We start from the raw sequence: 20,585 nt of genomic DNA, 5'->3' as shown, positions 1-20,585 counted from the left end.
CAAGGGGGACTTGCAGATCCCTTAATAAAATTAAAAATAGCCAACTGGACATGAGTGAGATGTATGTTTATGAGAGGGAAGCAATTCTAGGTTGCTTGCTGTTCCTGGCCTATCGAAAGCAAATAATGGCTTGGTTTGCGTGGATGCTGGCTCATGTCATCTCACTGCTGGCATTTCAGTCTCCTATCAAGATTAGCACGGGATAAATACTGGAAAAATGTAATCACTAATTATTATGCAATGAAAACAAAAAATGGCAAACTTTGCACAGAACCTTATTCACAACAAATTATACAACCAGCTGTAATCAAGGTCATTTCAATCCGAAAGCATTTTCTATTGAAATCCACAACAATATTCAGGCCCCGTTCATTGCCCAACAGCGAGAAAGCCACAATTGCTCTTGTGTGTGTGGCTGCCCCGGGGTGGTGGGGCCGGGCCCCCGAGGATGCACCCACTGGAGCCCCCTCGCCCGCTGAGGAGCCACGGAGGAAACCAGCCCAGCCTGCGCATCACAGCCTTTCTATCCTGAATGTCAAACCCGAGCATGACTCACACATTTCCAAAACTGCCATTCCCTTCTGCCGGCGTCAGCTCGGTCCCTTCCTTCCATAGCAGCTTCGGGTGGACGTGTGAGGGCGAGCCTGCGTGCCCTGCTCTGCAGCTTGTTTCACGCTGAGGACATTCTCGGTCCCTCTTTCTTTGCCTGCATGGTGTCACCTGCACACACAGCCCAGGGACTGTGCTCCTATTTTCCGTCTGTGCAAGCGGGCATCGCCCTTCTCACAGCAGCTGCGGCCCAGGCGTGCTGCCCGGCTATGAAAGGCAGATGAAAATGTAAAAAATGTCAGCTATCCTTTCCTGTGAAAATGCAGAAACTTTCGCAAGACAAGACCTAGCAGCTTGCCCCACAGCAGCACCAGAAGTAACCATGCAAGAACGCTGGCACAATTTAATTCCTTTTCTGGAGTGACTAACACCTCTATTATTCCCATCTGACCTCTGCAGACATCCTGCCACGCAATTGTGTCAAACTATGCAGTGAGAAAGATAACCAGGCTTAAAACTGAACCATCCAGCATGTTTTTAATATTAGCACAGACGAGGGGTGAATTCTCCCAGCTGAGATTGTGGCGCTGGCTCAGGGCAGCTCTGCCCAGCACCGCTCTTCTTCAGTAAGCAAGTGAAACAAGTCCTCAGAGCCGTACCCCAGCAGTGATGCATTAGACGTTACCTGCCTTTTTCCTTCCTGAGCTCCTGTGATGGCCTGTTTCCATCGCTGCCCTCTTCCTGCTTCCACTCCCAGGTGGATTCACCACATAGAAATACTGAAGAAGCAGGAATTGTGATGTGAAAGCAGCCAGAGACTTCTATTGCATGAAGGCAGGAAGGATGCAAATACTAACTGAGAGCAGATGCCCCGGTGTAAACCATAGCCTCGTGGTATCTTTGGCTCCGTGAGAAAGAGAATTGCAGCAAGAAAGGCAGCACCAGCCCACAGCACAGATATTGCCATATCCTTTGACTGCAATTGGATAGCTGCTCTGTTTTCATTCAAATACATTTTTCCATCAAAAATAACCCTGTGAACTTCACCACGGTGTCTTTTTCACAGAGCGAGCCACAAAAGCAAGTAGGTTCAGCGATGCTGAAAGCTTCTGTGCACAGCCCGGGGGGCACCAGCTGCCCTGCCACCACCCCAGCACCTGGCACAGCTTTGGGTTTGCTTGCTGCAGTGACTTGCAGAAGAGCGAGCTGGAATTTCAGGGGGGCAGAAAATCTGACCTGAAATGTGCCCTAACGAGCCTGCAGCATCGCCGCTGCTGCTAGGTGCTGTCCCTGTAGGTCCCACTGTGCCCACTGACCCGGGGAGCAGCGATTTGCCACCCACAGGGCAGAGCAGTGGACCAGTGCACACCAGTGCAGCTTGAGTCCTTCTCTCCCCCCAGCTCCCAGGTGGGATTTTTGCACTCTTGTGCTCCCTCTGCTGGTCCTCAGCCTGGCACGGCCAGCACCACTTCGGCACCGCTCCAGCATCGCACCCGCACTGCTCCAGCACCGCTCCAGTGCTGCCAAAACCTCGAGCCACCCCTGCTCCCCGGGGGCAGCAGCACCCCAGGGCACATCTCAGAGCCCAGCTGCAGTGAGGGAGAGGTCCCCGTTGCTGGCCAGACAGAGGAGTGCTGCTGGGCTTGCACTGGGCAGAGCAGGGCCAGATCCAGATGGGATCCACACGTTCTCAGGAGCAGCCTCGGAAACTTCCCTCCAAAATAAAAGCTTAAAATAACGCTACTGAGAGTGATGCTAACAACAAAACAATGATGAAGAGTGAGCAAACAGGACTGGTGCTGCATGGATCACTTTATTAAATAGGCACACATGGGCACAGACAGGCCACTCTATCAGTTAACTCCTTTTTAAGAAGGCAAAGTGCAGCTCTTTGCACCAACACCTCCACAGTACCCATGCAACAGGCCACCACCACCAGCGGCGACGTGCCACCGAAGCATTGCAGTGCAAGGCCTGGTGTGAGGGCAGCTCAGGCTGCTCTCTGTGATCACATGCAGTTCTCTGACGCTTTCTGTCTTCGCAGTACTTGCCAGCTTTATTAGAAAGCTGTTTGCTGTTTCAAGGCTGCTTTCTAACAGTTATTGCCAGCCAGGGAGGGAGGTGGGAGAGCTGCGCTCCACGCCGAGCACATGACAGCTGCCAAGGCACCTCTCGGAGGCCCTGTAAAGCCTGCTTATGGCGCAGGCCTCCTCCCCCAGACATCCCAGGAGGGGACCTGGTTCAGGACGGGGCCACGCAGCCCCTGCCCCAGCTCAGAGCCCCAGGTCCCGTCCCCATCCCTGTCCCTGCAGGCTGCCCTGCTCACTGGTGCCAGTAGGCCATGCACACAACGTGCCTGGGGAGAGAGCAGCCTGAAGCAAGGGGCACTTCGGAGGCAGGGGAAGGGGGAGAGGACACGAAGGGGTGTAGCAACAGATAAAAAGGATGCTGTCGCTCTCTGCATGCAGCCTCCTTCTGCTTCCTGCAACCACCTCGGCACCCCAGGACGCCCCACACTACACCAGGCCTCTCCGCCACCACCCCAGCATCTGGACATCTCCACCTCGGGTCCAGGTCCAGCCCGGGGTGCACAGGCTCAGAGCTGCTTTCCAGAGCAAACAATAAATCTTGAAAACAAGTGTGGGGTTCTCTGTGAGCAGCTGAATTCAATGGCCGAGCTCTGTCCGCAACAAAGCCTCTTCCTGAGCGCGGTGGCTCCCTGCCCACCGCACTCCCCGGGGGACGCAGAGGCGGCAGCGAGGAGGTGAGCTCTGGCTCCAGCTTGCAGACGGCAACTGCTGGAAAAAAACAAAACCTGCCCAGAAGTCTCGTAGTGTGCTGATGCCTTCCCTCGGCATGGCCTTTCCCAGGGAAAAGCCCGCAGGAGGCTCGGAAGAGGCACCCAGCAGCATTCACCCCTCGGCCCCTGAGCATCACAGCCGCAGGAACCCGTTGCTTATGCATTTTGCAAACTGGCCAATGCCCCTGCAGAGATAAAATGCTGCATCTGAGTGACCTCTGTAGAGTCTTAGCAGACGATATGGGTGCACCTGGCAACCCACACCATGGGACTTTTTGAAGGTGAAGAGTCGTCATACGCCCCTTGGCTTTGCACAGCTCATTAGGCAAAGTACACTCCTGAGAGAAATCCCTCATTGTTCAAGAACAGATCTCTCTGCTTTCTTGGAGCATTTTTGTAGATGCAAATAAATGGTTAAACACATGCAGTTGTCTCCCATGTTAACTTTCTTTGGTATCACCAACAGCTGCTTTCCTTTCAGCACAAGAAACCACAGTGTTGCAGTAAGTGAAAGTGCAGAAGAACTCGGGCTTGGATGGCAAAACCTTCCCAGCGAGAGGCTGATAAAACGGAACAGCAGAAGTTTTTCCATGGCTGTGAATAGCCCCGTTATCTCTTCAGGAAGCAAACCCTGTTCCTCTCTGAGGTGCAGGTGAGTTCGCAGCATCAGGCCTGGCAGCCCCTGGCACTCTGCCTTCTGCAGCAGGAGTGTGGCTACAGCTAAGCTGTGAGATGTTGCAGTACAGCAAGAGAAACAAATAAACTTCATTAGTGCAGCTAATTCTATGGTGAAATTATTTTTCCAAATCTTCCCCAAACCAGATGTGGAAATATTTAGCTACCCCTGCACTCCTCTGGCTCCCTCCACCCCCCCAGGCCTGAGCAAAGTGTTGCTGAGCAGATGAGAGGCAGGGGGAGGTGGAAACCGTGACTGGTTTCAGCGAAACTCATGGATTTCTCAATTCATGGTATCATTTACTGACATCATGAAACTAATTTGGGCTTTCTCTTCTGCCTTTTTACAGTTAGGTATTTTCCCCAAGAGGCTAAAACTACTCTTTCTTTAAAACAAAATTGGATTTCTTTTCTATAAGGAGTGCAGAAATGTAGATCCTGTTTCCAGAAGCCAGATTCTGAAGTCTTTCTGTTGTTGTTTTTAAATTGAAATATTTTGCCAGACGCAGTCTTGCAAAAGGACCAAACAAAACGTGGTGGCTCAGGCAGACCATCCTATTGCCACCTCTCCCTCATTACAGGCTGGAAAACAGAGAGGACGTCACCTTGCCTGCCCTGCCAGCCCCAGGACCCAGGTGTCCAGCATGGCTGTCAATGCATGTGTGGCCTTGTTTCTGCAGGGCTGGATCAACCCTACACCGTGGACACAGCTCACAGCTGCTGCCCGCGTCCTTTCCCGGCTGCCTGCATATATTTCTTTCTCACACTCATAGCAAGAGCAACGTTACCGCACCCATTCAACTTGATGTTGTGCTGAGAGCAGGGAGCAGCACTCATTTAGGAAAAGCACTAATTAAACATGTTCTGGGTGGTCTCGTTTTGGCGCCCTGCCTTTTGGGTGAGACGAGTTTTGCTGCCGCTTCCCTCTCTGCTGCATTCCCTCCCAGCTCTCCTTCCCCGGCACCTACAGCCGTCTCTGCCGGGGGGCTCGGCAGCAGCTGCCCCGGCAGGTCCCAGAAATGACCGCGGCTTTCAAGGATAGACACCCAGGGATGGTGTTAAGCAACTGCTTCCTCATGCTACTTCTTCCTCTACAAATAATGCTGCTGTTTGCAGTTTTGATGGAAAGCATGAAGCTGCTATTAGATTTCACTGGAGATAGGCCAGATGTGGCAGGCAAGTGTCTAGTCTTCTGTCCCAAACGGTGCTGCTGTAAGTGCGTTCACAAGGCAGTATGTAGTGTGGCCCCTCTCCAAGCCACATGGACGTTTTGGTCTCCACAAACACTAGCCAATGTTGGGGGGCAGGACCTGCCCAGGAGCCTCCTCAGCTCCCTCCTGGTGCTCCTGGGTTGGCCACGGACCTGTTTGCTTTGGAAATGGAGCTGGATCTCCTGGAAGCACCTGGCCAGGAGCAGTCCATGGGGTGAGCAGCATCTCAGAGAAACGTGTTTTCCTAATAGCTGGTTGGATGCCAGCTACCAGAGGTGCACGTCTTTGCTGCTTGGGTTTTCTTTTCACAAGTCCTCGGACCTGGTGTTTAGGAATTAATGTCTTCCAGGTAAAAAGCCAGGAGCCAAGCTGTCTTTCCTGTGAGGAGAGCCAAGGCATCAAAAGACAACCACTAACTTACCATTTCACAGACTCTTTACGTGTCTAAGGGCTGCCTCCTGGGGCTATTGCCTTGAGTTGTACAACATAACTCTTGGATGGTATAATTTAATAGTATGTGTCATATGGCAGTGGTCCATGGGATGGTCAAGGAGCACGACAAAAAAAAATATTCAACTGAAAATATCAGTTTTCCTACTGTATCAGCATAACAAGGACTTTTGCAAATGCCTGATGTCAGGACTGATTTGTATTGCAAATGTTCCTGCCTAATCTACAGCTCTGTATTAAATAACATATCATGCTATCACAACGTTTTGCTTTGCCAGGAGAGCACAATATTTACACACACATGCCCACAGTACTGCTTTTCTGACAGAATGCCATATTAATGACAAATTACAAGTTTGGTAACACAAGTCAGAAATAGTTTTAAACCTGCCGGCTTTAGGGAAATAACACGAGACTGTTTAGACACAGGAAAATTGCAATAGCAGACAAAGTTATCGCAGGCCAGTTGAATAAATATTGATCTTCAAAACCGTTAACAGCTTTGTATCCAGAAGCCTGAGATGCTGTAGTAGATAATCTCACAGTGCTATTTGGGCTGCATGAGAATCGCTTTGCTTTCAGGTTGCACTTCATTCATGGTCAGCCCATCTTCCACCGACGGCACTTGCCAAGTTCTTCTCGATCTATTTTATTTTTGTGCCCAAGCTGCTGAAATTTGCCCAGATGGTGCAGGTTTGGCAGCAGCGAGGGGATTGAGCAGGGCAGACCCAGACCTGCAGGGGAAGGATCTGGGTGAACAGCCGGGTGCCCGTGGAGCAGGGCCCACAGTGCTGCAGCGAGCACCGGCTCTGCCTCAGGGCAGGCAAAGCCCCAGCCCGGTCTCCCCTGGCAGGGCAGAAAGCTGCCTGGCACTAGGTGCAGGCAGGAGCCATTTCCACAGCCAACGCGCTGGCACATCTGCCCTCCGGAGAAGCACTTCTGCTTCTCACAGAGAGAGGAAACAAAGCAGAAAGCACGCCAGCCCTTTTCGGAGCGACCTTGACGCGCAGCTCCCCTCCCGCCCCGCCGAGCTCTGCTTTTTGTATCCTGCCTCTGTCCCGTCTCGTGCTGCCGCAAAGCCTCCGCAGCAGTTTCGGGTCTCGTCTCACGCAGCGCTGTGTCCTCTGCTGAGCCTCTCCTCGCGCTCACTGTACTTGATGTTCCCGCTCCTGATGGGCACTCAGACCCAAAAGGGGCAAATATTGAGGGAAATGGGTCCAGGCTTCCCTGGGGCTCTGTGTGGGCCCAGGCTGGAGCTGTGATGCTGTGGGTTTGTCAAGGGCAGGCTGGAGTTTCTCACTCTTCCCTGCCCTGAGTTTAGCTATTAGCTACACGCAATTTTCTACCGAAATGTCGGCTGCACCATCAACCCGCCCCCTCCCCTGCACATAATCAAAATATTTTGATAACCGAAAAATGTCAGGCAAAACAGCAAATTTTGCAGTAAATAAATAGAGCAAATAACTAAAATGACATGGGGAGAAGGAATGAGAAGTTGGTGCCTTCACAAAAGGTTTCCAGAGGCTGTCCCTGAACAACAACAAAAATCTCTTAAAATTACTGCTTTGACAAAAATAGGCATTTTCTACAAAAATTAAACCCCCTCTAGTGGAAAACGGGAGGGTGATGGTAGCAAACCTTGCTCTGCCGGGTCACGCCTCACTGCAATGCAAGGCCAGCACTGCCTTCAAGAGTGCAGTACGGCCCGGCGGCATGGCACGGCATGGCACTGCACAGCACGGGGCGAGGTGACAGCATGGCACGGGTCCAGGTGGCTGAGGACCCAGCGAACGTGGAGTCGCTCCTTGCACCAGACAAGTAGCGATTAGATGAACAAGCCCTCAGCGAGATACTAAACACATAGCAAGTATGTGTGACAAATTGCAATGACAAGGTTGTGCTGGCAGTCTGCATGGCGGGTAACGAAATCCCTGTCCAGACAGGGCTGCGCTCCGGGCACCCTCAGAGCCAAGCAAAGGAAGGAGTTGCTGCCAAAAAAGCCGTCGGCACAGCCACCACACCCATTTTGCACACTGCTGAGGCCGCCACAAACACTGACACCGCACGGAAGGCTGGGGTTACGATGCCACACCATGCACGAAGCTGGGGAATTGCAAAACGCCAAGGCTGGTGCAAAAGGCCACCAGTCAGAGGAAAACAATGTTTGGAGAAGACTCGCAAAGAAACCCCTCAGTCTGGCTGCAAGGGACCAAAACACTGGAGGAAGAAGCTTATGGAAGAAGGAAGCAGAGAGCTCAAGGTGGGCAGTGTATTTTTTTGCACGCAACACCAGCAGTCCTTGAAGGGCGTGTAAGATCTGAATTTTCCGCTTTATTTTTCTCCCATTTGCAAAACAGCAAAGGTGAGTCTGTTATTCAGGCTGGTATCAGAGACACAGAGCTGGTCTCTTCAAAGAAAGCTTCTTGCCTTTGCCACGAGCCCATGGTAGCACAGCAGAGGTGCCCATGGCTCATCCCACTGCTGGGAGCACAAGTCCTGCCGCGTTGCAGCACCGGGACACCCGCTTTCCATAGCCGCCACCTCCACAAAGGCACCCCGGCGATTCCTGACTGCTTGGCAAGCCGCAGCCCCGCTGGGTACGTGTACCCTGCGGGCGTGGGGAAGCCACCGGGCCTGCTGGCGGGTTGTCACCTTCTGCCGAGCAAAACCACCGCGGGGCTGACGGCGGCAGCACCCGGGCAGGTGCGCACATGGGAGGGCAGCTGGGGGAAGCAGCTCGCAGCCTCGCCGGGGTAATTCGGGCTCTGCTCTCAACCTGAGTGATCTGCAGGGTACATCTCTGCTTCACGAAGGCGGGCGCAGAGCATCCATCTGCAGAAATACCACAGCAAACGCAATCCCTCTCCCTCCCCCCTGGTCCTCGCGAGCAGCGTTCATTCTTTGCTCTTGCTGTAGATCCGGCATGCCGAGTCCTTTCTCCCCAAGAGTATTCTCCCTTTACAAAGCGAGATCATAAAGCAGTGACATAATCCAAGCTTGGCAAACACTTTTGCTGATGTTAAGCCAGTGCCTTTCGTGGTTCTCGCTGTTGCTTTTTAGTCCCCGATATAGATGGTGCAACCGGCTGATTAAATGTGCAGGAGCCTCCCAAGACACCATTTCATTTGAAATGCTGACATTTATATTTGACATTCCAATAAGTGTGGGGCTTTTTTTTTTTTTTTTTTTTAATTAATTCGTGCAAGGGTGCGGGTCGGACAAAGCTGCACATTGAAGCTCTCTGTAGAATAGGTGTGATTCAAACAGACAACTCCTGGCCAGACTTCCTAACTCATCTACCTCGCGGCAGAGCCTGGAAGCCAAATTAATTAGAGGCCACCCACAAGCAGATGTGAGAGGTAGGTGAATCTCCCCGCTCATTCATTCCCTGCCACATCTGCTCAGATCTCTGCGTACTCACTGGGGGTGAGTGGGAGGGCTTCGGTGCTAAAAAACTGCCTCGATCCCTCTCGCTTTGACACCGAAACGCGGTCAGGCAGCAAGGCCGAGCGGTGGTAGTGAACAGTGACACCGGGGAGAGGGGCAGAGAGCACAGCAGCGAGGATGCCTGGCTGAAGAGGTGTGATTGTTGGCGGGACACGTCCCGTTTGGGTTTATGGGATGCACGGAGCCTTTTTACGAGGGATGCTTTCTGCTAGTAGCATAATAGTAATAATAATAATAAAAAAGGGACCAATTGTTTCTGCCATCTGAGAAAACCCTTAGGTGGACGGGGCAGGCAGAACTCCAGGAATAATTAAGAAAATAACAGCGCACACCCCACAGGACAAACACGGGTTGTTTAAAGGCTCCTTGGTGGCGATGGCGTTTCCTTCCCCAGGCTTCCCCTTCACCTGCAGCAGCGGGGCGACCACCGCGGGGCTCTGCCCCCAGCCCCCGAGCCTTGCGGGATGCGGTGCCCAGCCGGCCAAGGGAGGGCTCTGAGGGGGTCTTTGGGGAAGGTTTTGGGGGGGGTTTCTGTCGGTTTCCCCCCTCTCCGAGCGGCTCCGGGTGCCGTGGCCGCGCCGCCCCGTCCCGCCCGGTGCCGCCCCGTCGGGCGGTGCCTGCCGCCGCCCCCGCTCCCAGCAGCCCTTGCAAACGCCTACAATGAAATTTGCGAAGTTTTTTCGGTTTCGGCGCCATTTTCGAGTGGACTCGGAGGTGAGGAGGGAGGGCGGGCAGGGCGTGCGGGGACGGGGCGCCGCGGGGGGAGCCCCTGCACCCCCCCCTTCCTCCTCCTCCTCCTCCTCCCTCCTGCTGCCCGCTCCCCCCCCCCCCCTCCCCCGACGGCTCAACCCGGTGGGGGGGGGGGGGGGACCGGGGCGCGTTGGCTGCGGGGTGGGGGGGGGGGGCAGCGGGCAGAAACCGGGGGGGGGTTTGCAACAACGGGGCGCTGCCCCCCCTCACTCCCACCCCCCCATGTGGCACCGGGGGCCGCGCCGCTTTGAGGCGAGGGGGGGGGGGGGCGGAAAAAAACTTTTTATTTAATTTTTTTAACGGCACCAAACAGCGCCCCCCCCCCCCCCCCCCCCCCCCCCCACCCCACCCGGAGCCATCCTCCCGCGGGCGGTGCCGCACAAAGGCAATGGGGAAGGGAAAGGGGGGGGGGGGGGGGGGTCACGGGAGGAGGGGGGGGGTTGGGGGGGGGCCGTGACGCAGCGGGGCAGTGACAGCGGGGGGCGGGGCGGCGCCCCCCCCCCCCCCCCCCCCCACTCCGCCTCAGGACCGTTAGGGCGGGAGCGCGCCCGGCCCGCCCCGGCCGGCCCTGACAGCCCCCCCCCGGCACCCAAATTCTGCCCCCCGGCACCCAAAATCCCCCCTCCGGGCACCAAAATCACCCCCCAGTTCCCCCCTTCTTAGGTGTGTGCCCGGTGGGGGCTGCTTGGGGCTGGGGGGGGGTGAAGGAAAAGCCCCCCCCCGGTTCTCCCCGTCGGGGCTCGGGTGGGGGCTGAAGCGCGAGCGGCCGCACGTGAGGAGCAGCCTGAAGTGCTAAAACACGGAGAAACGGTTAAAATACCCGTGACACGAGTTGAAAGGAATTCATCGAACCGATGTGAAATGAGCCCAAAAAATAGGACCCAGCTTTTCCTTTTTCTCTATTTTTTTTTTTTTAATAACTTTTTCCCTTCTTGCACCCGGCTTTGTCCGGCCGTTGGGATGTCCCGGCCGTTGCTCCCTCAGCCGCCCCGCGCCGTTTGGGCGGGCTGGGAGACGGCTTTGGGCTTTTTTTGCTGTTGTTTTTTATTTTTTTTATATATATATTTTTTTATCTTTCTGAGGCTAAAACACAAGCGGCTCAAAAAATCAATGAGAAGTCGTGCTCGCGTGCCGCGCGCGGCTGTAGGTAGGTGAGGGACCCTCTGCCAAGTTTCGTCAGCTCGTGCGCTGAAGGAACCCAAAGAGCTCCACGGCTCGCCGTCAGCTGCGGGAGCCTGCGCTCAGATAATCCATTTTGGGGGAAAATACAGCAAAACTGAGCTGCTGAGGCAGTAAACATTCATGAAGTACGAGAAGGAAGGTTTAAGTAATGCTTCAGGCAAAATGAACCAAATTTTTTTATTTTTTTTTTCCAAAAAAAAAAGTTAACTTACTGTGTGCTTGTTATGTTTTGAATTAATGTCCATCTGACAAAACAATTTTATTTTTTTTTTCTGTTCTTAACAAATAAACTTTATAGGAATCGTGCTTCCAGATCTGTCCCTTGTTGTTTAAAACTGGATGAGATGACAATGCAAAAACTGGGAGTAACAAGAAGCATCATACTTTTCTTCTCCTCAGCAGTGCTGAGAAAAAACTGTGGATCCTGGAATTTTACTGTGGATTTTACTGGTTTTCTGGAGCACTGTAAGTTGAAGTCGGATCCTGCAGGCCTTTGCGAGCACCAGGAGCTTTCCCTCCTGTTACCAGGCCCGTCTTGGTAAACGCGATCAGTCCTGCTAGGAACAGAGTTTGGGTCAAGTTTTGAGTCGAGTAAAATTAACGAATTTGTTTTTTGCATGGACTGAATTCACCCGGTGTAGCTGCAGCGTGGCTCCGGGTGTTCTGCCCTGAGCAAGGGCGCGTCGAAGCGGCGCGGGCTGACACGAGAGGTACGTGCTGCTGGAGCTCACGTGTGGCTCTCCTAGGCTGTAATTCAGATGAAACACAAGCTGCTTCTCTGACCCTTTTTCTGAGCAGATTAGCGAGGGGAAAAATAATTTAAAGTGCATGAGAAATCACCCGCTCTCATCCAGGTTTGACACGTGAACGTTGGTTAAAATGTATATATTTTATGCATTATTTTTTTTTCGTGGCCCAGTAAGAAGTCTTAGCTGAGCAAAACACCTGTAGCAGGGATTTTCATGTGGCATTTGCGCACCCGGGAGAGGAGATGCGCTGTAGGCACCCGTACAAATGAAAGTAACCTCGCTGCGTGCAGCTCCCGCGTCTGGCTGCTCGTGCTGCCTGGTCGTCGTCGCTCTTCACGCAGCCTTAGCTCCGCTTCGGCTGCTCTGTGAGTCGGGTTGTATCGGAAACGTAATAGCTGGAAACATGTGGTGGCTGTCGGTCAAATGGCGGGTCCGATTCCAGCTATTAGCCACATCTGTAAATATTAAGACGTGACTTTGTTTAAATTTCATTGTTCAAACGAAGGCAGGAATGAAAGTGGTGTGATTTTTCAGATCCAGTCAGATACGAAGTGTTTCAGCGGTGCTACTCGCCGCCTTGTTTTCATCTTGTTACTATAATTGTGAGCATCTCACTAATCAATGTTTGGGACCTTCAGCTGTAACGAGATGATTTATTTTATTTTTTTTGTAAAATAGTAAATGCTTTTTTTAATTTTTTTTTTTTAAGTGAGAACAATGATTTCAGTATTTATTTATGCATGTCTCCTGAAAAAAGTGTTGAAGAGCAGTTGTTTTTTTTATTATTTTATTTTTTTCCGTCCTTAGTGTATATATAGGAAATATTTAACATTTACGTGTCTCTGAGCTTACCTAGCCCTGGAGAGGGTGTGAGTCAGTGAGGGCATGTATGCAAATCTGTCCTGTCGTGGGCTCATATATTTATTTCCTTTCCTTTCCCCTGGTGCTCTTTCACACTCTTTTTTTCTTTCTTTTTTTCTTATTTTGTTAGAGTGTTGTAAGGAAGGTTTAAACTACATTTTAAGGGATCCCTGTATTTCAGGGTGAATCTCTGTGTGTTTGAGCTTAGGATTTTTTAATTTTTTTGGGGGGGGTCGGGGGGGGCTTTTTACTTAATTGCCCAATATATTTTGGCAAGCAGAAATTGCATTGTTTTGTGAACTGCGTTAATAGATTTCTGCATGTTCAATTTTCCCAGTTATTTGGAAGATTTAATTAAACTTCCGTAGGTGGCAGGCTTACATATTTGACAGGTAGAAGTCTTGATTTCTAGAAATAGCTGGCGCGTGAACTGCAGGCGCAGAGGTGTTGCGATGGCTTTGCATTGAGATGCAGCGTTTGGGGGTGATTCCCTTGGTGTTTGGGCCTGCCATCACTGCAGGGCAGGGCTGGTGTCACCCGTGTCCCTGCAGCATTGGGGTCATTAGTGCACTTTGTGTGCAGTCTCCAAGAAGAACACTCCTTGCAACTCTGGAGGTGGAGAACTGTTTGTTTGGTGTCTGTTTGTTTGTTTTTCCCCCTAACTTTGCGTCCACCCAAACCTTTGCTGTGTTCATGTGGCGAGGTGACCTCAGTGAGGTGACAGCCACAGCCTGGTGCCCCCACCCGACGCACGGCACTTGCATGAGCATTTCGTAAACCTTTTGTGTTGCTTTCCAGCTCCCGCTGGAGCAGTGACTGCCCTGCAGAAGCAGTTGAGGTGTCAGCACTCACAGGTGAGTAGGGAAGGTAAGTGCCAGCACCCATGCCTGGCCCGCTGTGAGGCACTCGCAGCATCCGCCTCCCTCTGGGTCAGTGCAGGTCCTCTGGGAGAGGTCAAGGTGAAACTCGAGTTGGCTGCCGTCCTTCTGACTTAATAGTGAGAATCCAGAACTCAAAGCAAGCTTGAAACATTCTGAAAAAAAAGCTCAAGCGTGAGATGAGGTGATTCAAACACGGAGCTTAGTATTGCTTCATGTCATTATTCTGTCATGGCAAAAACGCACACATTTTCTCAGATACATATTTCATTGCCTGTCCCAAATTTCCAGGTGCTCAGTGTGAGTGTTGCGTGTCTTTGGGCATGTATTGAAACCTCACCTGGGGAAACTCATCCTTACTTGAAGAGCTCTTGCACCATCTTGTCAAACTAGACTAGAAACTTTCTTATTTTTGTCTATATATGTATACATGTGTATGTATACATGTGTATTTTATTTTGTGTGTGTGTATATATATATAAATAGAAATTTGTTAAAAGGTGAACCCCAAACACAGTCAAAAGAGATTCTAAAACTGAACTTGTTTACTATTGCTTTTTGTTTTTTTGAGCCCGTTGAAGAGATGAAAGAAATAAGACTACACAGGTACGGTCATGTCAAAGTGTTAAAGAAGAAAAGGTAAAATTATGTGGGGGGTTGTTTTGTATTGGCTTGTACAGGTCTGACTTTGGGTACTTGTTAGGTGCTTTGCAGTAAATAGTGGTTGCTCTTTATAGAGTTGGAACTAGTGCTATCAGTATTGAGGACACTGAAGTGGGTGAAAAAAGAGTTGTTGGCAAAAAATTGCATTGGCAAATATTTAATTTAAAATTTGAAATAATTTGGCACAGGTCCTGAAACCTTTTGAAATTCCTATTTTTAAGTTTGCTAAAAAGGCAGGGACTACTGAGAGGTGGACAAACTGGAACTCAGATAACCAGCGTGCTTACTGCAAGGGACGGCACGAGGATTTGAACTAATTGCGTCATTTCTGACATTGTTCTCTTTTTTTGTGATGCTGCTTTTTAAGAAAATGAATTGAAGGAAGTTGTCACATAACTGGAAAAAAAGTCAAAAGGAAACACAAAAATGTCAGGCTATCTGCACGGCTTCTGTATGGGTACTTGCAAACTGGCGGCTCTGTGCTTCAGAGTTACAGCTGCTCTCTGCCCTGCGCTGTCAGGTTTCTGCTCAGGTACAGGGAGGGGAGGTGATGAAGCTTCAGAGTATCTTTAATTTCTGGCTGCATACGATTTATCCATTCAAATAGTAAATGAGCATAATATAGTGGTTTTTTAATTAAAAAAAAAAATGGGGGAGGATATTTCTCAAAAGTCAAAGTAGTTTAAGGAGATTTTAACAGGTTTGCCCTGTTGGAACGTGTATTTAAATACCAGCATTGCAACTCCTGGAAAACACACGATGTTCAGCAGCTGCTAAGAGGAAGGTACAGTGTGACATCTGCAGAGAGAGTGTTTGGAAGGGCCGGAAGGGTCTGCAGGATCTTTACAGCAGCAAAAGCAGCAGATCTAGATCGGAAAGTGTAGATTTGCCAAGACCCAAGTGTTGTGTTGTTGGGGGGTGGGAGGATGGCTGATTTCTGTTTGTTTGTTTGCACTGTGTAACTGCTTGTTCTTTATAGTTACAGACTTTATGGTAGCACCTGTGAAGGAAAAAAAAAAAAGTCCCATGGTGGTAATGCATGCACGTTAAATGTCTTCATTGTAGAGTGTTCTTCAGTACCTTATATCATGGTTTAAAAAAAATAATAATAATCAAAATACCATTTGGAATGTCAACATTCAGTGGGCTTTGAGGAGATGTAGCAGCACATCATGGTTTGTAGGGACAAGGAGATACAGACCATTCTGGGCTGCCTCATTACCTCAAGGATAAGACAAGAAAGTGAGCTTCTGGTTATCATAGATGTGGAAGCTAACGCATTCCCATGTATCTCTTTAGTTCAGTTGAACAGGTATGTGTAGATAAGTCTTCTCGGTGCTGACGTGCACATCTTTGCAGCTACAAATACCTGCCGTGTGAGTCTGCATTTGTGTGTCTCAGTGGGGCTGGCCCTGCGGGCAGAAGGACTCGCAGCTCCTTTTGTTCTTCAGGGCGGGGATGGCTTGATCTTGGCTTGAGCATAATGCCTCCGGCTGGCGTGTTACCCCTCAAGCCCTGTACAAGGTAATGCTCCTGCTCTTCAGCCTTTGCCCCAGCAAAAGGATTGGCCAGGTACTCTCCCCCATAGTTTTTGGGGGTCCTGGGAGGGAGGGGGTGGATCTGGAGGCCGTGGAGAGGTGCTAGGATGGAAAAGCTGTCAGCAGTGCTCTAGCAGCACGTAAATACTGGAGTTTGGGATTGCCTGTTGCTCTCCAGTATTGCATTGCTGCTTTAGTGAGGCTGGAAATCGGTCCCTGGCTCCTGGGGTGCCTCCCTGGCACCGCTCCCCGTGCCTCCACCCTGCTGCTGGGGGGGTTCCCATCTCCCACACCAATAAACCACTGCGGAGGCAGCGATGAACGAGGGCTTGGTGTCGTTACTGGGGCTGTGCAGGGGGAGGGGGCCACGCCTGGCACCCCTCTGCTCACAGGGGGCGTAAGGGAGGCCTGGGGGTGGCTGGAGAGGGACAAGGGCTAATGCTGGGCCTGGGTGCTTGCCTCTGGCAGCTGGGGGAGGGATACAAGGGCTGGCAACCACCTTGGGGTGGAGGGAAGCTGAAGGTTTGACAAGGGGGGGAACAAAGGTGCTCCCGGGGAAGCCACTCAGCCCCCTGCAATGCCTTCCCCAGCATCGGGGCTCCCAGTGGGGGCAGTGCCAGCTGGGGGGAGCTGTCCCTGCCCTGCAGAAAGCTGGGCTCAGTGCTCCCTGCGGTGCCTGGTGGCACTTGGGCCATTGGGGGAAGTGTTTGGTGGGTGGCACAGACCTGTTCCTGTAGCAGAGAGATCTGGAGGGAGCCGAGCCCCAGGAAAAAGGGGTTTTCCCCAGCTCTGCCCTTGGCGGTTAACAGCCTGAGCTCCCTAGCCTTGGTGGCAGCAAGGGGCAGTCAGGGTGAGCTCTGCGGGGTCCTCTTGGGACTGTCCCCTCCTGCTGAGGCATCCATCTGCTGCAGTGGGAATGGGGTCGCACATCCCAGAGGTGATGGTGGAAAAAATAGCTCCAATTCTGTGCTATGCGGAGTGCTGGTGCCTGCGTATCCCAGAACATCGGTTTTTCAACTATTTTTAGGAATTAATAAATCACAGTTGAGGGCAGGGGGACGGCAGGGGAATGCACACCTGCTGATTTACAGCTTAACGGTGGCTCCTGCTCTGTGCAGTGGGCGCTGACACCTGTGGGAGATCGGCACAAGCTCTCCGCCACCACGTAAATACCGCTCCTGGCGCAGTGAAGGTGTGAGGGGAGCGGGGTTGGGAGCAGCCTTCAAAACCCTCCGTGGGACCTGTTCCCCTGGTGCTGGGTGCCTGCAAGCGGGTGGGAGTCGGAATGATTGCATGCACAAGTAGCCCGCTTCACGTCGGGCATCTGTGTTCCCTCACGTGCATCCGTAAAACTCTTGGTTCCCGCTTTCTCGAAGTCGAGCCCTTAATCACCGTGTAAAATACTGCGTTCCCTCAGGAGCAATGGCTAACAACTTAATAAGTAACTGGTTCTGCAGGGCGACTGGTCAGTGAAGTGTTTACTTTGTGTCTCTCTACTTCTATTAATTTTACATCCAATTTTTAACGTGCTTAAAAAAGGTTCACATCGTTAGCGTTTTCTGTGCAGAGTGCAAGAGTTTAAAATCAGGTTTACTCCTTTTTAGACTTCTGTCGTGTCCGGATTGCTTTTACTCAGCTGCAAAAAGAGGTTTCCACCCCATTGCCGGGGGGGGGCTCCTGCTCAAACGCTGCTTTCAGGCTCGCCAGGAGCCGAGCAGCAGCCCCAGGAGAGCAGAAGCGCGGCGCAGCGGGCGAGCAGCGAAACGAGAAGCCACGCCGAGCCAACGGGGCGTCTGCCGGGGTGGTGGGGAAGGGGACGGGGATGCTCCCGGTGGCGGTGACGGTGGCTCCCAGCGGTGCTTCGGGAGCCCCTGGCTGCTCTGCGCTGGGAGCCTCGGGATGGTGCTGGTTGTGGATGCGGACAGCCCAGGGCAAGGGGCTGGGGGAGCCCCTGCGATTTTCTTCCTCTTGATGTAAGTTTGTCTTCCAGGTGTTCGCAGGTCGACGTGAAGCTGCAGCTGAGCACAACCCGCTTGCCAGTGAGCCCCAGAAGCGCTCGCAGAGCGTCACCAGCTGAGGCAACGAGGCCCTCGTCCCACCGCAGGCAGCTCGGGTACAGGCATGCGGACACGCCGTGGTGCAGCAGCACGCTCAGCAGCTCCTCTGTTTGCACTGGGCAAAGCCAGATGTAGGATTTTTAAAACATGACCTCTGCTGCAGCAGGACCATCTGTGACCACTGCTAAGGAAAAGCTTTTGGGTTTCCTTACTGGTTTTGGTGGGATTTTACAAGCAAGCTGAGAGGCTGCAGCTCCTTGTGGTAGGTAAATCTATGCAGCACGTCGCACCTCTGTGTGGCTGCTGGGTTTAGGAGGCAGATGCTAGAGAAGCTCATTAATCACACGCCTCTACGCCAGTCTCTTTAATTTCCCCCAGACCGAAACCCTCCCACGCAGTCAGGGTGAGGGTACTCAGTACCAGGTACTGCCATTAGAGAGGCAGCATGGTGGGAGCCAAATGAGGTGTTGCAGATTCCTGTAAACACTGAAAAAGCAACCCGAAAAGCCACCTTATCTACCTTCAGTGTTTTCCTGCTCACCTCCTTTGATGCAAAAGGAATTTTGGCAGAGGTTAGCAGCTCATTGTGGTATCCAGTATTATCTTGCTTTCCTTGCACTTCTTGCCCACCCACCTCATCTGCTTTTCCTCATCTTTCCTCCAGCGTGCTTTGAGCCAGGACTGGCTTCAGTACGTGTTTGTGCAGTGCCTTGCACAACAGCAACTCCCAGTGCTAAATGTTAATAAGTTCAGGTCTTGCTCTTTGCACCATGAGGGAGGAAATGCTTTATGTGTCTCCTTTATCAAGAGTAACTGACTAAGGTGATGCTAACCATGTACACAGTGTATGTCATGCAGTGGGAAGTATCCAGTACCTGTGATGCAAAGGCACAAGAAGGACAAAATCTCGGGTTAAATTAAACAAGAAAGGTCCCAAGCACCTGGCAAACCAAGCTCTGCTCACCTGCTCTGCGGTGAGGTTGCTGAAGCAGGCGTGCAACAACCAGAGCAAACGATGGCTCTGGCGCCCTGATGACTCAGGGGCTCTTGGCAACAAGCTCACCAAATGGAAGACAAATGCTATTTCCAATCCATTCATTTCTGAAGCAAAGTATAACACTACACTGCTCGCTGGAATTTCTCACGTAAAATCATTCTTATGTTCTCTTCAAGTAACAGACTACTGACGATTACTCAAAATACAATTCACATCGAGCACACATTCATTTATAAACTGCGGAGCGGGAGTTCTCACGGCTTATGCTTGATGAGAGGAAACAGTTTCCTCATACTGAAAAAATTTATCTGAGTGTGCCCAACTGCTAGGAAATAAGCGATGGCAAGGAGGAGACTAGGTTGTATGGCAGACAGACACAGCTGCCACAAGCAAAGTGGTTTTTTTTTTGGTGGTTATTCCTTTACTAGAAAGCACAATCTGGTTTTCTAATTGCAAGCATAACGAGCTTACACTGAAACGTGTATTTCTGCTGCAGTTTATCTTCTCTGCTTGGTGTGTCGCAGTTTGTGAATGGAAGAGAAAATGGGCAAGGCATTTAAGGGAAAGGAGCTGTACACGTACACACAGACACCCCGCCCCACCTCCCCCTCACCATAAGATTGGTTTTATCACATCCCAGCTCCTCCGGTAGGCAGCAGCCAAAGGAACAAGCAGCATCGGCATCACTGCTCGGACCCTTCCCGGACCTGGCGGCCACCCCGATGGCAGAGCAGGCGAGGCAGTGCCAGCACCCAGCTGCACCAGTACCCAGGAACCCCATTCCCAGGGAGAAGGGTGTTAGCCCTCGGCACCGCAGGGGAGTCCAGCCGACACCTGGTGCTCATGCAAACACCACACCAGGGCTCGCGGCCACTTTCCCTGCTGGGTCCCAGGGCTCAGGGAGCAAACCCAGAGCCACACCAGCATCGGCAGCGTCAGAAGGTGAGGCAGGGCTGGAACCAGTGCAATAGGCTTTCTTTGCTACCATGCATAGCAAAATACTGTGGGAGAACTAAGCTCTAAATTAAGTTTCTAGAAACAAGACACCTCCAATAATCATGTTAGATAAATACCTGCCTCGTTTTACTCACCATAACAGGCCTGCCTCTCCTAGCGGCTCTGTAATCATTTTCACCTTCTGTTTCCATCCACCAGTTGGTGTTTTAAGAGCAGAACAGATGGGAGGGAAGTGTTTTCAGAAGTAGCACTTGCAGCCATTCAAATGCACCCCCTTCCCCTCCCCAAACCTTGCACCAGCTTTTATCACCTGGCAGTTGCTACTGTGGACCCTTTCTGGAGGCTGAACTCACTGCCAAGGCCATGCTGAACCTTCGTGCTTTTTTTGCCCTGGCCTCTTCACTTTGTGTCTGCACAGATAACCTGCTGGGGACTGGCACGTTACAGAGTTAAGCTACTATTTCCCCATCAGAATAGTTACTGAACTAAAGCTGCTTGCGAAAATTAAAAATTTCAAGCGCTCAAACGCTACAAGAAGAAAAAAACCATACCATGACATCTCATCTGCTATAAGGTACTCGTATACAGGTGAGATCTGATCTTGCAAGGTGCAACCTGAATGGGAATTAAAAGCAGTCGGACACAGCAAAAGCAGTCCTTTAATGTAACCAGCTCCCCGTATGTAGTGCCAGGTCCTCACTGCTGGATCAAGGCATGCTTGACAGGATTTCCAGAGCGTAATAGACAACGGGACACCACCAACACACCATCAGCCACGACATACGTTTACAAGGCAATGTAAAGATCCTCATTTGTCTACG

This window comes from Netta rufina, assembly GCF_964035555.1.
Source record: "Netta rufina genome assembly, chromosome: 12".
NCBI classification, from domain to species: domain Eukaryota; kingdom Metazoa; phylum Chordata; class Aves; order Anseriformes; family Anatidae; genus Netta; species Netta rufina.
This window is presented reverse-complemented; position numbering follows the sequence as displayed.